Below are 13,497 nucleotides of genomic sequence, written 5' to 3'. Positions count from 1 at the left end.
CTCAAGTGAACGCGCGGTGGGATATTTACCCGAGTCGAACAAGCCATTATTTTGCCCATCTACAAAAAGCTGACCCAACGATCATAGATGATTTTAAAGTGATTTATCATGCGTAACGGGCTATATTACCCTAAGAAATCACTTATGGATTGGGAGTCAAAACTCAGTTAAAAATCCCTGGTTCCCCCTTTTTCCCGACGATTGCAAAACCTGATATATAAAAAGTAAAATGACCTTAGAATCCCTAAAAATTACAGAAACTGTTTGGAATTATCTAGCTCTACATTTGTGCACTGTGCATTTTCATTTTAGATATACACTTTTTTCTTCAATCAAAACTTTGAGTTTTCGCTCTCCCTTCATCCCGTAAACATAAAAGGCAAATAGATCACAACTAAATGAAAATTTTAGAGTTGATGTACGGAAAAAAATTTAAAACAATAAAAAATGTAAGTAAATAAAATCTATTCACACACCACAAATGAATACAAAGGTTTTGTTGTCTAAGTTTGGGAAATTCCACTAGTTCAACCCCAACAGCTTGGATTTTATAAGAAAGAGATTTCCTCCACACATGCTTAAAAAATGGATTTGCATGTTTGAAACATGTTAAAGATGCAAATCACCTATGGATCCAAAGCTTTTGAAGAGAATAAGAAACGCTCATTAAATTCTCAAGTGAACATGCGGTGGGATATTCACCTGAGTCAAACAAGCCATTATTTTGCAACTCTACAAAAAGCAGACCCAACGATCATTGATGATTGTAAAGTGATTTATCATGTGTAACAGTCTATATTACCCTAAGAAATGACATATGGATATGGAGTCAACACTCAATTCAAAATCCCAGCTTCCCCCTTTTTCTTGACATTTGCAAAACCTGATATATAAAAACTAAAAAGACCTAAGAATCCCTAAAAATTATTGAAACTCTTTTGAAGTATCTCGCTATACATTTGTTCACTATGCATTTTCATTTTAGATGCACACTTTTTTCATCAATCAAAACTTTGGGTTTTTGCCCTCCCTTCATCTCGTAAACCAACAAGGCAAATTGATCACAACAAAATTAAAATTTTAGAGTTCAAGTACGAAAAAAAATTAAAACAAAACAAATTTAAGTAAAGAAAATTTATTCACACACCACAAATGAATACAAAAGTTTTGTTGTCCAAGTTTCGGAAATTCCACTAGTTCAACCCTAATAGCTAGGAATTTTGTAAGAAAGAGATTTCCTCCACACATGCTTGAAAAATGGATATGCATGTTTTAAACATGTTAAAGATGCAAATCACCTATGGATCCAAAGCTTTTGAAGAGAATAACAAACTCTCATTAAATTCTCATGTGAACGTGCGGTGGTATATTTACTCGAGTCAAATAAGACTTTATTTTGCCCATCTACAAAAAGCTGACCCAACGATCATAGATGATTGTAAAGTGATTTATCATGCGTACCAGGCTATATTACCCTAAGAAATGACTTATGGATTGGGAATCAAGACTCAGTTAAAAATCCCTGCCTCCCGCTTTTTCCCATCGATTGCAAAACCTGATATATAAAAACTAAGAAGAGCTTACAATCCCTAAAAAATACAGAAACTCTTTGGAATTATCTCTCTCTACATTTGTGCATTGTGCATTTCCATTCTAGATGTACTCTTTTTTCTTAAAAGAAAACTATGAGTTTTCGCTCTCCCTTCATCCCGTAAACCAAAAAGGCAAATAGACCACAACAAAATGGATATGCTTGTTTTAAATATGTTAAAGATGAAAATCACCTATGGATCCAAAGCTTTTGAAGAGAATAACAAACGCTCATTAAATTCTCAAGTGAACGTGCGGTGGGATATTTACTCAAGTCAAACAAGCCAGTATTTTTCCCATCTACAAAAAGCTGACCCAACTATCATAGATGATTGTAAAGTGATTTATCATGTGTAAAGGGCTATATTACCCTAAGAAATCACATATGGATTGGGAGTCAACACTCAGTTAAAAATCACAGCTTCCCCCTTTTTCCCGACGATTGCAAAACCTGATGTATAAAAATAAAAAGATATTAGAATCCCTAAAAATTACAAAAATTCTTTGGAATTATCTCGCTCTAATTTTTTACTCTGTACATTTTCATTTAAATGTAAACTTTTTTCATAAATCAAAACATTGACTTTTCGCTCTCCCTACATCCCGTAAAGCAAAAAGGCAAATAGATCACAACAAAGTGAAAATTTTAGAGTTCATGTACGGAAAAAAATTTAAAACAATAAAAACTTTAAGTAAAGAAAAATTATTCACACACCACAAATGAATACAAAACTTTTGTTTTCCAAGTTTGGGAAATTCCACTAGTTCAACCCTAACAGCTTAGAATTTTATAAGAAAGAGATTTCCTCCACACATTCTTAAAAATGGATTTGCATGTTTGAAACATTTTAAAGATGCAAATCACCTATGGATCCAAAGATTTTGAAGAGAATAGCAAATGCACATTAAATTCTCAAGTGAACGTGCGGTGGATATTTACCCGAGTCAAACAAGCCATTATTTTGCCCATCTACTAAAAGCTGACCCAATGAACATATATGATTGTAAAGTGATTTATCATGCATAACGGGCTATATTACCCTAAGGAATGACATATGGATAGGGAGTCAACACTCAGTTAAAAATCCCTGTTTCCCTCTTTTTCCCGATGATTGCAAAACCTGATATATAAAAACTAAAAAGACCTTAAAATCCATAAAAATTATAGAAACTCTTTGGAATTATCTCACTCTAATTTGTGCACTGTGCATTTTCCTTTTAGATGTACACTTTTTTCATAAATCAAAACTTTGAGTTTTCGCTCTCCCTTCATCCCGTAAACCAAAAAGGCAAATAGATCACAACAAAATGAAAATTTTAGATTTCCTGTACGGAAAAAAATTTAAAACAATAAAAAATATAAGTAAAGAAAATTTGTTCACACACCATAAATGAATACAAAAGTTTTTTTGTTCAAGTTTGGAAAATTCCATTAGTTCAACCCTAACATTTTGGAATTTAATAAGAAAGAGATTTCCTCCACACATGCTTAAAAAATGGATTTGCATGTTTGAAACATGTTAAAGATGCAAATCACTTATGGATCTAATGCTTTTGAAGAGAATAACAAACACTCAATAAATTCTCAAGTGAACGTGCAGTGGGATATTTACCCGAGTCAAACAAGCCATTATTTTGCCCATCTACAAAAACCTGACCCAACGATCATAGATGATTGTAAAGTGATTTATCATGCGTAACGGACTATATTACCCTATGAAATGACTTATGGATTGGGAGTCAAGAATCAGTTAAAAATCCCTGCCTCTCCCTTTTTCCCGTCGATTGCAAAACTTGATATATAAAAACTAAGAAGAGCTTACAATCCCTAAAAATTATAGAAACTCTTTGGAATTATCTCTCTCTACATTTGTGCATTGTGCATTTCCATTCTAGATGTACTCTTTTTTCTTAAAACAAAACTTTGACTTTTCGCTCTCCCTTCATCCCGTAAACCTAAAAGGAAAATACACCACAACAAAATGAAAATTTTGGTGTTAAAAAATTTAAAACAATAAAAAATGTAAGTAAAGAAAATTTATTCACACAGCACAAATGAACACAAAAGTTTTGTTGTACAAGTTTCGGAAATTCCACTAATTCAAACCTAACAGCTTGGAATTTTATAAGAAAGAGATTTCCTCCACACATGCTTCAAAAATGGATATGCCTGTTTTAAACATGTTAAAGATGCAAATCACCTATGGATCCAAAGCTTTTGAAGAGAATAACAAACGCTCATTAAATTCTCAAGTGAACGTGCGGCGGGATATTTACTCGAGTCAAACAAGCCATTATTTTTCCCATCTACAAAAAGATGACCCAACGATCATAGATGATTGTAAAGTGATTTATCATGCGTATCGGGCTATATTACCCTAAGAAATGACATATGGATAGGGAGTCAACACTCAGTTAAAAATCATTGCTTCCCCCTTTTTCCTGGCGAATGCAAAACCTGATATATAAAAACTAAAAAGACCTTAGAATCTCCAAAAATTACATAAACTCTTTGGAATTATCTCGCTCTACTTTTGTACACTGTGCATTTTCATTTTAGATGTACACTTTTTTCATGAATCAAAACTTTGAGTTTTCGCTCTCCCGTCATCCCGTAAACCAAAAAGGCAAATAGATCACAACAAAAAGAAAATTTTAGAGTTCATGTACGGAAAAAAATTTAAAACAATAACAAATGTAAGTAAAGAAAATTTATTCACACACCACAAATGAATACAAAAGTTTTGTGGTACATGTTAGGGAATGTCCACTAGTTCAACCCTAACAGCTTGGAATTTTATAAGAAAGAGATTTCCTCCAGACATGCTTAAAAAATGGATTTGCATGTCTGAAACATGTTAGGGATGCAAATCACCTATGGATCCAAAGCTTTTGAAGAGAATAGCAAATGCTCATTAAATTCTCAAGTGCACGTGCGGTGGATATTTACCTGAGTCAAACAAGCCATTATTTTGCCCGTCTACAAAAAGTTGACCCAACGATCATAGATGATTGTAAAGTGATTTATCATGCGTAACGGGCTATATTACCCTAAGAAATGACTTATGGATAGGGAGTCAACACACAGTTAAAAATCCCTGCTTCCTCCTTTTTCCCAACGATTGCAAAACATGATATATAAAAACTAAATAGACCATAGAATCCTGAAAAATTAAAAAAACTCTTTGGAATTATCTCGTTCTACATTTTTGCACTGTGCATTTTCATTTTAGATGTACACTTTTTTCATAAATCAAAACTTTAAGTTTTCGCTCTCCCTTCGTCCCGTAAAATAAAAAGGCAAATAGATCACAACAAAATGAAAATTTTGGTGTTAAAAAATTTAAAACGGTAAAAAATGTAAGTAAAGAAAATTTATTCTCACACCATAAATGAACACAAAAGTTTTGTTGTCCATGTTTCGGAAATTCCACTAGTTCAAACCTAACAGCTTGGAATTTTGTAAGAAAGAGATTTCCACCACACATGCTTTAAAAATGGATATGCATGTTTTAAACATGTTAAAGATGCAAATCTCCTATGGATCCAAAGCTTTTGAAGAGAATAACAAACGCTCATTAAATTCTCAACTGAACGTGCGGTGGGATAGTTACTCGAGTCAAACAAGCCATTATTTTGCCCATCTACAAAAAGCTGACCCAACGATTATAGATGACTGTAAAGTGATTTATCATGTGTAACGGGCTATATTACCCTAAGAAACGACTTATGGATTGGGAATCAAGACTCAGTTAAATATCCCTTCCTCCCGCTTTTTCCCGTCGATTGCAAAACCTGATATATAAAAACTAAGAAGAGCTTACAATCCCTAAAAATTACAGAAACTCTTTAGAATTATCTCTCTCTACCTTTGTGCATTGTGCATTTCCATTCTAGATGTACTCTTTTTTCTTAAAACAAAACTTTGAGTTTTCGCTCTCCCTTCATCCCGTAAGCCAAAAAGGCAAATAGACCACACCAAAATGAAAATTTTGGTGTTAAAAAATTTAAAGCAAAAAAAAATGTAAGTAAAAAAATTTATTCACACACCACAAATGAACACAAAAGTTTTGTTTTCCAAGTTTGGGAAATTCCACTAGTTCAAACCTAACAGCTTGGAATTTTATAAGAAAGAGATTTCCTGCACACATGCTTTAAAAATGGATATGCATGTTTTAAACATGTTGAAGATTAAAATCACCTATGGATCCAAAGCTTTTGAAGAGAATAACAAACGCTCATTAAATCCTCAAGTGAACGTGCGGTGGGATATTTACTCGAGTCAAACAAGCCATTATTTTTCCCATCTACAAAAAGCTGACCCAACGATCATAGATGATTGTAAAGTGATTTATCATGTGTAACGGGCTATATTACCCTAAGCAATGACTTATGGATTGGGAGTCAACACTCAGTTAAAAATCACTGCTTCCCCCTTTTTTTCGACGATTGTAAAACCTGATATATAAAAACTAAAAAGACCTTAGAGTCCCTAAAAATTATTGAAACTCTTTGGAATTATCTCGCTCTACTTTTGTACACTATGCATTTTTATTTTAGATATACACTTTTTTCATAAATCAAAACTTTGAGTTTTCGCTCTCCATTCATCCCGTAAAGCAAAAAGGTAAACAGATCACAACAAAATGAAAATTTTAGAGTTCATGTACGGAAAAAATTTAAAACAATAACAAATGTAACTAAAGAAAAATTATTCACACACCACAAATGAATACAAAAGTTTTGTGGTACATGTTTGGGAAATTCCCCTAGTTTAACCCTAACAGCGTGGAATTTTATATGAAAAAGATTTCCTCCAGACATGCTTAAAAAATGGATTTGCATGTCTGAAACATGTTAAAGATGCAAATCACCTATGGATCCAAAGCTTTTGAAGAGAATAACAAATGCTCCTTAAATTCTCAAGTGAACGTGCGGTAGATATTTACCCAAGTCAAACAAGCCATTATTTTGCCCATCTACAAAAAGCTGACCCAACGATCATAGATGATTGTAAAGAGATTTATCATGCGTAACGGGCTATATTACTCTAAGAAATGACTTATAGATAGGGAGTCAACACACAGTTAAAAATCCCCGCTTTCTCCTTTTTCCCAACGATTGCAAAACCTGATATATAAAAGCTAAATAGACCATAGAATCCTAAAAAATTACAAAAAATCTTTTGAATTATCTCATTCTACATTTGTGCACTGTACATTTTCATTTTAGATGTACACATTTTTCATAAATCAAAACTTTGAGTTTTCGCTCTCCCTTCGTCCCGTAAACCAAAAAGGCAAATAGAGCTCAACAAAATGAAAATTTTGGTGTTAAAAAATTTAAAACAGTAAAAAATGAAAGTAAAGAAAATTTATTCTCACACCACAAATGAACACAAAAGTTTTGTTGTCCATGTTTGGGAAATTCCACTAGTTCAAACATAACAGCTTGGAATTTTGTAAGAAAGAGATTTCCTGCACACATGCTTTAAAAATAGATATGCATGTTTTAAACATGTTAAAGATGCAAATCTCCTATGGATCCAAAGATTTTGAAGAGAATAACAAACGCTCATTAAATTCTCAAGTGAACGTGTGGTGGGATATTTACTCGAGTCAAACAAGCCATTATTTTTCCCATCGACAAAAAGCTGACCCAATGATCATAGATGATTGTAAAGTGATTTATCATGCGTAACGGGCTATATTACCCAAAGAAATGACTTATGGATTGGGAGTCAACACTCAGTTAAAAATCACTGCTTCCCCCTTTTTCCCGACGATTGCAAAACCTGATATATAAAAACTAAAAAGACCTTTGAGTCCCTAAAAATTACAGAAACTCGATGGAATTATCTCGCTCTTTTTGCATTTTCATTTTAGATGTACACTTTTTTCATAAATCAAAATTTTGAGTTTTCGCTCTCCCTTCATCCCGTAAAGCAAAAACGCAAATAGATCACAACAAAATGAAAATTTTAGATTTCATGTACGGAAAAAAATTTAAAACAATAAAAAATGTAAGTAAAGAAAATTTATTCACACACCACAAATGAATACAAAATTTTTGTTGTCCAAGTTTGGGAAATTCCACTAGTTCAACCCTAACAGCTTGGAATTTTATAAGAAAGAGATTTCCTCCACACATGCTTAAAAAATGGATTTGCAAGTTTGAAACATGTTAAAGATGCAAATCACCTATGGATCCAAAGCTTTTGAAGAGAATAGAAAATGCTCATTAAATTCTCAAGTGAACCTACGGTGGATATTTAGCCGAGTCAAACAAGCCATTATTTTGCCCATCTACAAAAAGCTGACCCAATGATCATATATGATTGTAAAGTGATTTATCATGCGTAACGGGCTATATTACCCTAAGAAATGACTTATGGATAGGGAGTCAACACTTAGTTAAAAATCCCTGCTTCCCCCTTTTTCCCGACGATTGCAAAACTAGATATATAAAAACTAAAAAGACCTTAAAATCCCTAAAAATTACATAAACTCTTTGGAATTATCTCGCTCTAATTTGTGCACTATGCATTTTCATTTTAGATGAACACTTTTTTCATAAATCAAAACTTTGAGTTTTCGCTCTCCCTTCTTCCGTAAACCAAAAAGGCAAATAGATCAAAACAAAATGAAAATTTTAGAGTTCATGTATGGAAAAAAATTTAAAACAATAGAAAATATATCTAAAGAAAATTTATTCACACACTACAAATGAATACAAAAGTTTTGTTGTTCAAGTTTGGAAAATTCCCCTAGTTCAACCCTAACAGCTTGGAATTTTATAAGAAAGAGATTTCCTCCACACATGCTTAAAAACATGGATTTGCATGTTTGAAACATGGTAAAGATTCGAATCACCTATGGATCCAAAGCTTTTGAAGAGAATAGATAATGCACATTAAATTCTCAAGTGAACGTGCGGTGGATATTTACCCGAGTCAAACAAGCCATTATTTTGCCCATCTACAAAAAGCTGACCCAACGATCATATATGATTGTAAAGTGAGTTATCATGCGTAATGGGCTATATTACCCTAAGAAATGACTTATGGATAGGGAGTCAACACTCAGTTAAAAATCTTTGCTTCCCCCTTTTTCCCGACGATTGCAAAACCTGATATATAAAAACTAAAAAGACCTTAAAATCCCTAAAATTTACAGAAACTCTTTGGAATTATCTAGCTCTAATTTGTGCACTGTGCATTTTCATTTTAGATGTACACTTTTTTCATAAATCAAAACTTTGAGTTTTCGCTCTCCCTTCATCCCGTAAACCAAAAAGGCAAATAGATCACAAAAAAATGAAAATTTTAGATTTCATGTACGGAAAAAATTTTAAAACAATAAAAAATATAAGTAAAGAAAATTTATTCACTCACCATAAATGAATACAACAGTTTTGTTGTTAAAGTTTGGAAAATTCCACTAGTTCAACCCTAACAGTTTGGAATTTTATAAACAAGAGGTTTCCTCCACACATGCTTAAAAAATGGATTTGCGTGTTTTAAACTTGTTAAAGATGCAAATCACTTATGGATCTAATGCTTTTGAAGAGAATAAAAAACTCTCATTAAATTCTCAAGTAAACGTGCGGTGGGATATTTACCCGAGTCAAACAAGCCATTATTTTTCCCATCTACAAAAACCTGACCCAACGATCATAGATGATTGTAAAGTGATTTATCTAGCGTAACGGGCAATATTAGCCTAAGAAATGACTTATGAATTGGGAGTCAACACTCAGTTAAAAATCCCTGCTTCCCCCTTTTTCCTGACGATTGCAAAACCTGATATATAAAAACTAAAAAGACCTTAGAATCCCAAAAAATTACAAAACTCTTTGGAATTATCACGCTCTACATTTGTGCACTGTGCATTTTCATTTTAGATGTACACTTTTTTCATAAATCAAAACTTTGTGTTTTCGCTCTCCTTTCATCCCGTAAACCAAAAAGGCAAATAGATCACAAAAAAATGAAATTTTAGAGTTCATGTACAGAAAAAATTTAAAAGAATAATAAATTTAAGTAGAGAAAAGTTATTCACACACCACAAATGAATACAAAAGTTTTGTTGTCCAAGTTTGGGAAATTCCACTAGTTCAACCCTAACAGATTGGAATTTTATAAGAAAGAGATTTCCTCCACACATGCGTAAAAAATGGATTTGCATGTCTGAAACATGTTAAAGATGCAAATCACCTATGGATCCAAAGCTTTTGAAGAGAATGGCAAATGCTCTTTAAATTCTCAAGTGAACGTGCGATGGATATTTACCCGAGTCAAACAAGCCATTATTTTGCCAATCTTCAAAAAGCTGACCCAAAGATCATAGATGATTGAAAAGTGATTTATCATGCATAACGGGCTATAATACCCTAAGAAATGACTTATGGATAGGGAGTCAACACTCAGTTAAAAATCCATGCTTCCCCCTTTTTCCCGACGATTGCAAAACCTGATATACAAAAACTAAATAGACCATAGAATCCTTAAAAATTACAAAGATGCAAATCACCTATGGATCCAAAGCTTTTGAAAAGAATAACAAATGCTCATTAAATTCTCAAGTGAACGTGCGGTGGAATATTTACTCGAGTAAAACAAGCCGTTATTTTGCCCATCTACAAAAGCTGACCCAACGATCATTGATGATTGTAAAGTGATTTATCATGCGTACCGGGCTATATTACCCTAAGAAATAACTTATGGATTGGGAGTCATGCCTCGGTTAAAAATCCCTGCCTCCCCCTTTTTTCCGGTCAATTGCAAAACTTGATATATTAAAACTAAGAAGGGCTTACAATCCCTAAAAATTACAGAAACTCTTTGGAATTATCTCTCTACATTTGTGCATTGTGCATTTCCATTCTAGATGTACTCTTTTTTCTTAAAACAAAACTTTAAGTTTTCGCTCTCCCTTCATCCCGTAAACCAAAAAGGCAAATAGGCCACAACAAAATGAAAATTTTGTTGTTAAAAAATTTAAAACAATAAAAAATGTAAGTAAAGAAAATTTATTGACACACCACAAATGAACACAAAAGTTTTGTTTTCCAAGTTTGGGAAATTCCACTAATTCAAACCTAACAGCTTGGAATTTTATAAGAAAGAGATTTCCTCCACACATGCTTTAAAAATGGATCTGCATGTTTTAAACATGTTAAAGATGCAAATCACCTATGGATCCAAAGCTTTTGAAAAGAATAACAAATGCTCATTAAATTCTCAAGTAAACGTGTGGTGGGATATTTACTTGAGTCAAACAAGCCATTATTTTTCCCTTCTACAAAAAGCTGACCCAACGATCATAGATGATTGTAAAGTGATTTATCATGCGTAACGGGCTACATTAACCTAATAAATGACTTATGGATTGGGAGTCAACACTCAGTTAAAAATCACTGCTTCCCCCTTTTTCCCGACGATTGAAAAACCAGATATAAAAAAAACTAAAAAGACTTTGAATCCGTAAAAATTACAGAAACTCTTTGGAATTATCTCGATCTACTTTTGTACACTATGCATTTTCTTTTTAGAAGTACACTTTTTTCATAAATCAAAACTTTGAGTTTTTGTTCTCCCTTCATCCCGTAAAGAAAAAGGCAAATAGATCACAACAAAATGAAAATTTTAGAGTTCATGTGCGGAAAAAAATTTAAAACAATAACAAATGCAAGTAAAGAAAATTTATTCACACAACACAAATGAATACAAAAGTTTTGTGGTCCAAGTTTGGGAAATTCCACTAGTTCAACCCTAACAACTTGGAATTTTATAAGAAAGAGATTTCCTCCACACATGCTTAAAAAATGGATTTGCATGTCTGAAACATGTTAAAGATGCAAATCACCTATGGATCCAAAGCTTTTGAAGAGAATGGCAAATGCTCTTTAAATTCTCAAGTGAACGTGCGATGGATATTTACCCGAGTCAAACAAGCCATTATTTTGCCAGTCTTCAAAAAGCTGACCCAAAGATCATAGATGATTGAAAAGTGATTTATCATGCGTAACGGGCTATAATACCCTAAGAAATGACTTATGGATAGGGAGTCAACACTCAGTTAAAAATCCATGCTTCCCCCTTTTTCCCGACGATTGCAAAAGCTGATATATAAAAATTAAATAGACCATAGAATCCTTAAAAATTACGAAAACTCTTTGGAATTATCTCGTTCTACATTTGTGCACTGTGAATTTTCATTTTAGATGTACACTTTTTTCATCAATCAAAACTTTGAGTTTTCGCTCTCTTCCTCCCGTAAACCAAAAAGGCAAATAGATCACAACAAAATGTAAATTTTTGTGTTAAAAAATATAAAACTGTAAAAAATGTAAGTAAAGAAAATTTATTCTCACACCACAAATTAGCACAAAAGTTTTGTTGTCCATGTTTGGGAAATTCTACTAGTTCAAACCTAACAGCTTGGAATTTTTTAAGAAAGAGATTTCCTTCACACATGCTTTAAAAATGGATATGTATGTTTTAAACATGTTAAAGATGCAAATCTCCTATGGATCCAAAGCTTTTGAAGAGAATAACATACGCTCATTAAATTCTCAAGTGAACGTGCGGTGGGATATTTACTCGAGTCAAACAAACCATTATTTTTCCCATCTACAAAAAGCTGACCCAACGATCATAGATGATTGTAAAGTGATTTATCATGCGTACTGGGCTATATTACCCTAAGAAATGACTTATGGATTGGGAGGCAAGACTCAGTTAAAAATCACTGCTTCCCCCTTTTTCCCGACGATTGAAAAACCTGATATATAAAAACTAAAAAGACCTTAGAGTCCCTAAAACTTATAGAAACTCTTTGGAATTATCTCGCTCTACTTTTGTACACTGTGAATTTTCATTTTAGATGTACACTTTCTTCATAAATCAAAACTATGAGTTTTCGCTCTCCCTTCATCCTGTAAAGCTAAAAGACAAATAGATCACAACAAAATGAAAATTTTAGAGTTCATGTGCGGAAAAAAATTTAAAACAATAACAAATGTAAGTAAATAAAATTTATTCACACACCACAAATGAATACAAAAGTTTTGTTGTCCAAGTTTGGGAAATTCCACAAGTCGAACCCTAACATCTTGGAATTTTATAAGAAAGAGATTTCCTCCACACATGCTTAAAAAATGGATTTACATGTTTGAAACATGTTCAAGATGCAAATCATTTATGGATCCAAAGCTTTTTAAGAGAATAACAAACGCTCATTAAATTCTCAAGTGAAAGTGCAGTGGCATATTTACCCGAGTCAAACAAGCCATTATTTTGCAAATGTACAAAAAGCTGACCCAATGATCATAGATGATTGTAAAGTGATTTATCATGTGTGACGGGCTATATTAACCTAAGAAATGACTTATGGATAGGGAGTCAACACACAGTTAAAAATCCTTGCTTCCTCCTTTTTCCCAACGATTGCAAAACCTGATATATAAAAACTAAATAGACCATAGAATCCTTAAAAATTACAAAAACTCTTTTGAATTATCTCGTTCTACATTTGTGCACTGTGCATTTTCATTTTAGATGTACACATTTTTCATAAATCAAAACTTTGAGTTTTCGCTCTCCCTTTGTCCCGTAAACCAAAAAGGCAAATAGAGCTCAACAAAATGAAAATTTTGGTGTTATAAAATTTAAAACAGTAAAAAATGTAATTAAAGAAAATTTATTCTCACACCACAAATGAACACAAAATTTTTGTTGTCCATGTTTGGGAAATTCCACTAGTTCAAACCTAACAGCTTGGAATTTTGTAAGAAAGAGATTTCCTGTACACATGCTTTAAAAATAGATATGCTTGTTTTAAACATTTTAAAGATGCAAATCTCCTATGGATCCAAAGCTTTTGAAGAGAATAACAAACGCTCATT

This window comes from Aristolochia californica, unplaced genomic scaffold (assembly GCF_029961685.1).
Source record: "Aristolochia californica isolate CCGP_79_NKW_82.1479 unplaced genomic scaffold, dmAriCali1.0.hap1 SCAF_1, whole genome shotgun sequence".
Classification (NCBI taxonomy): Eukaryota; Viridiplantae; Streptophyta; class Magnoliopsida; order Piperales; family Aristolochiaceae; genus Aristolochia; species Aristolochia californica.
The sequence above is the reverse complement of the archived record's forward strand: the minus strand, read 5'-3'. Positions refer to the sequence as shown.